The sequence below is a fragment of the Pipistrellus hanaki genome (assembly GCF_964339955.1).
Source record: "Pipistrellus hanaki genome assembly, chromosome: 18".
Classification (NCBI taxonomy): Eukaryota; Metazoa; Chordata; class Mammalia; order Chiroptera; family Vespertilionidae; genus Pipistrellus; species Pipistrellus hanaki.
Genome location: NC_140520.1, coordinates 9,287,093 through 9,292,439, shown reverse-complemented (window position 1 = coordinate 9,292,439; position 5,347 = coordinate 9,287,093).

Sequence of the window (5,347 nt, the reverse complement as noted above, 5' to 3'; positions counted from 1 at the left end):
CAGCTGCACGGAACTCTGGGAAGCAAGAGCTAGAGAACTCAAAATAGCTGGAGGCCCAAAGGGAGTGGGTGGCTCCTGTAACTGGAAGTCTGGGGGAGTTTGGCTTCAGGCGTGACCCAACAGTATCCTAAGGATTGGCTCCCTGTCCCTCTCCTCTCCCCCCCCCGCCCCCCCCCGACACACACACACACACACACACACACACACACCCCTTTTCTCAACTCTGCTTCCTCTCGTCTCCTATCACCTTTTCTCAGCAATGGAACAGCCTCATTGCAGGTGTTGATCAAGTCCCCCCCCTCCCTCCCCCCACTGAAGGGGAAGTAGAGACAGGCTCTGTCCCTCTTTATTATTATTTAAAAAATATATCTAACTGATTTTTTACAGAGAGGAAGGGAGAGAGATAGAGAGTTAGAAACATCGATGAGAGAGAAACATCCATCAGCTGCCTCCTGCACACTCCCTACTGGGTATGTGCCTGCAACCAAGGTACATGCCCTTGACAGGAATCGAACCCGGGATCCTTCAGTCCACAGGCCAATGCTCTATCCACTGAGCCAAACCCGCAGGCCGCCGCCCCCCCCCCCCCCCCCCCTTCTGAGGGTCAGAAAAACAACGGATGTCCACCTTAGACTTGCAGGCTTAAACCATGTGGGCAGATCTAGACAGGTCAACCCCCCACCCCTTTGTTTGTCCCTCCCCCAAGCATTGTATATAGTTTTACACTCATTTCAAGTAAAAAAAATTTACATTAGAATAGTTTCGTAATGCAAGTGTGAGGAAGTAGTTTAGAAAAAAAAAGAAAGAAAAGCATAATTACAAGAGATTATTCTTCCAAATATTAAAAATTTAATGCCATAGTAATTAAAGCAACACTCCAAGAAATATAGGAATATTAATGGAATAAATTTTTAAATCCTGGAATATATCTAAATGCACATAAAATTGAATTTATTGTTATTATTTTTTTTTCAATTAATAATTCCCTTTTAGAAAGGTGAGGATGAGAATAAATGAAGGGGAAAAAAAACCAAGGGTAAAATATTTGCTTGATTAAAAAAATAATAATGATAAAACCCAAACCCGCCGGGACCGGTTTGGCTCAGTGGATGGAGCGTCAGCCTGCGGACTGAAAGGTCCCGGGTTCGATTCCGGTTGAGGGCATGTACCTTGGTTGCGGGCACAACCCCAGTAGGGGGTGTGCAAGAGGCAGCTGATCGATGATTCTCTCTCATCGATGTTTCTAACTCTCTATCCCTCTCTCTTCCTCTCTGTGAAAAATCAATAAAATATATTTAAAAAAAAAAAAAAAAAAAAACCAAACCCATGGGCTAACACATTTAGATGTCCCTGATGTTGCTGTGTGCCTTTGGAACCTGCTAGAATGCCTCTTCTTGAATGATAAATATATATATATATATATATATATATATATATATATATATATTATATTATATATATAATATATATATTTTATTGATTTCAGAGAGGAAGAGACAGGAACATCAATGATGAGAGAGAACCACTGACCGGCTGCCTCCTGCACACCACCCACTGGGGACCGAGCCTGCAACCCGGGCATGTGCCCTTGACTGGAATCGAACCCAGGACCCTTTGGTTCCCAGGCCGATGCTCTATCTATTGAGAAACCCGGCTGGAGCCTCTTGAATGATTTTCTATCACCTTTCCCTCCCACCCTCAGGACGTGAAGGGCGGGGGAAGGGTGCCTGAGGAGAAAGGAATGCCATTTCTGTCTGGCCTCAGACTGCTGTCTTAGCTGGGAATGTGCAGTTCGTTAATTTCAGTCTCACCATCTTCCACAGTGATTGGTGGCAGGAATTGGTTAATTCCCGAAGTATGTGTTGAATGCCTCATCTCTTATCTCTTCTCTCTCTGTCTCCGCCCTCAGGCCTCTCTCCGAGAACTTTCCCACCAGCATTCAGACATCCCCAAGGAGCTCTCATCTTACAAACCAAGGAAATGTCAAAACCGGTTTGGCTCAGTGGATGGAGCGTCAGCCTGTGGACTGAAAGGTCCCAGGTTCAATTCCGATCAAGAGCATGTACTTTGGTTGTGGGCACATCCCCAGTGGGGGGTGTGCAGGAGGCAGCTGATCAATGTTTCTAACTCTCTCTCTCTTCCTCTCTGTAAAAAGTCAATAAAATATATTATAAAAACAAAAAATAAAACAAGGAAATAACCACAGAGGAAAGCCTCCTCTGAGCTCCCCTCCTTCCTTCCCAGCCACCCCCCCTTCCCAACCAATTGTCCCAGGAAGTTCCCTCTGTAAGACCTGCATTTTCACCAAAACCGGTTTGGCTCTGTGGATAGAGCATGGGTCTGCAGACTGAAGGGTCCCAGGTTTGATTCCGGTCAAGGGCAGGTACATTGGCTGTGGGCATATCCCCAGTAGGGGGTGTGCAGGAGGCAGCTGGTCGGTGTTTCTAGCTCTCTATTCTTTCACTTCCTCTTTGTAAAAAAAAAGAAAAAAAAAAAAAAGAAAAAAAAAGAAAAGAAAAGAAAAAGAAAAGAAAAAAGACCTGCATTTTCTCTCCTCTCTGGCCCTCCTCTGCTCCTCCTGCTGCCACTGGAACTAGAGTTTATGGAAAGAGGAGCACTTTCTGGGAACACAAACCTCTGCATATGGCTTTGCTGCAGCCCTTAAACAGTAATTGTGTGATGGCAAGCGGATGGTGAGCTTCCTGAGGGTAAGAAAGGACTCGTAGCTACTCAATGAAGTCCCGCTGTTGAGTGTTATCCTATGTCTATCCCAGTCATGGTGACTAGTATTGAATAAGTGGTAAATACATTATTGTTGAAGCAACTATTTGACCTGGATCGGCAACAAGAGAGAGGGGATGGAGATAATGAGTGAAATTCCCAGTTAGAAATGGAGAGGGGCCGAAACAGGTTTGGCTCAATGGATAGAGCTTCGGCCTGCGGACTGAAAGGTCCCAGGTTCAAATCCGGTCAGAGGCAGGTACCTCGGTTGCGGGCACATCCCCAGTGGGGGGTGTGTAGGAGGCAGCTGATTGGTGTTTCAACCATGGATGTTTCTAACTCTCTATCCTGCCCTTCCTCTCTGTAAAAAAATCAATAAAGTATATTTTAAAAAAAGAAATAAAGAAATGGAGAGGGTACTGAGAAGCAAGGCAGAGCACCACTCCAGTACACAATGTTAAATGCCATAGGCGAGTGTATCATCTTTTCAAGCTGAACACTAAGAGATTGCTGGATTGGCCAATGATGATCAATGACACCCCCCCCCCCCTTTTTGTTTTGAGGGGTGGAGGGCAGTTTCGCTAGCATGTTGCCAGGCTGCAAACCCTGAAGGAACAGTCGTTTGTAAGGAAAATGCAAGGATCACAGCACACTGAGTCTGTGTAGACAGTCATCAGGGACCTGCGACAAGAACTTGGGGAAGGGAGGTGCTCCCATCCATCACTTCTCATCAGCTCTGCATCTGAAATGAACCCAGCTCATCTTCTCCCTGTGGCTGAGGCTCTCCCTCTCCCGAGAAAGGGAACCACAGCAGAAAAGTGGATACAGTTTAAAAAAATATATTTTTATTGATTTCAGAGAGGAAGGAAGAGGGAGAGAGAGATAGAAACATCAATGATGAGAGTCACCAATCGGCTGCCTCCCGCATAACCCACACCGGGGATCGAGCACACAACCCAGACGTGTGCCCTTTACCAGAATCAACCCAGGACCCTTCAGTCTGCAGGCCGATGCTCTATCCACTGAGCCGAACCGGGTGGGGCTGGCTACCCTTTTATTAAATGTAAACTAAATCCCTCACTCCGATATGACAGGTAATTATATCTATTTTTTCCGGACAGGTTTTAGAGCATCCTAGAGCCTCTTTTCCCAGCGCTTTGAGAGAGAGCACAGCTTCAGTCATTCCGTCTCTTGATTTTCCCAAGAGGGCCCCGGGTATGCAGTTCCAGAATTAGACAGGAATGTGTGGAGGCTGTGATAGACTCTTGACAGGCCGGAGGTGGAGTTCCTCTCTTGTAGCCAAGGTCCTCCGCCCCTAACCCCACCCCTCCCCTCCCCTCCCCCGCCCCCACCCCTCCCCCCGCCCCCCTAGGTGTGCAGCTGCGGCCTGCGCGTCGGTTTTGTAGGATCCAGGAAACTGACTCCTGAAGGTGAATGCGGGGGAGATGAGCAGAAGTCCAAGTCGTTCCTAATTCAGCAGCACACGGTGGTTTTTTTTTTTTTTTGCGTGACTTACTGTTAGTTCATGAAGTGTGTTCTCCATCGTTTCCTTTAATTACTTTTCTTGAAAAGATGCCTGGGGACACGGCCAGCCTCGGAGGAGGAATGTCACGGTGAGGGTCAGGCTGGGAACAATCAGCCCTTCTGGTTCTGAGGACGGAGCGCCAAGATCTTAAGGAACCTGAATTCCTAGTGAGCAGCGAGCGGTCAAGTTCCTTAATCCTCCTCCCCGCTCCCCCCGGGAGGATTCGGGAGGTTAAAAAAAAAAAGAAAAAAGAAAAAAAAAAGAAGCCGAAACCGGTTTGGCTCAGTGGATAGAGCGTCGGTCTGCGGACTGAAAGGTCCCGGGTTCGATTCCGGTCAAGGGCATGTACGTTGGTTGCGGGCACATCCCCAGTAGGGGGTGTGCAGGAGGCAGCTGATCAGTAATTCTCTCTCATCGATGTTTATAGCTCTCTATCCCTCTCTCTTCTTCTCTGTAAAAACTCAATAAAATATATTTTTAAAAAATAAAATAAAAGCTGATGTGTTTAAAAAAAAAAAAAAAAAAAGAAAAAGAAAGGAAAGGAACCCAGAAAAAGAAAATGATGAAAAAGGCACTTACTCCTTTCTATAGAAAAGCCGCTCAGCCGCAGGGTCTCCCCGCAGCGCCAGCCCCGAGGGGGGACCGCCCCCGCGCGGGGCGCAAACTCCCGGCGGTGCCCGCGTCCCCGGAGCGCGGGGCCGGGCTCAGGGCGCGCCCCCCTGCCGGTCCCCTCCCCGGAGCGCTCAGGGCTGCAGGGAGCGCCTCCCCCCACCCCCCCACACTCCCAAGTCCCGGGGTCCCCTCTGCTCGGGATGCTGCGGTGGCAGGAAGTCCCCGGGAACTACAAATCGAGGCATGCCGGGAGCGGTCCCCTGCTCCTCCCAGGAAATGTCCTTTGTCCAGCCCCACAGGAAGCCCCGGCGAGGAGCCAGCCGGGCAGCTCGCCAGTCTGCCCGCGAGCCAGCGAGCCAGCCAGCGAGCCAGCCAGCCAGCCAGCCAGCGCGCTGCAGCCGCCGCCGCCGCACCGGGGCCGGCGCCGCCCCCGTTCCCGCCCGCCGCCCGCAGGTAGGAAGGAGCGCGCCGGGGCCGGACCGCCCCGCC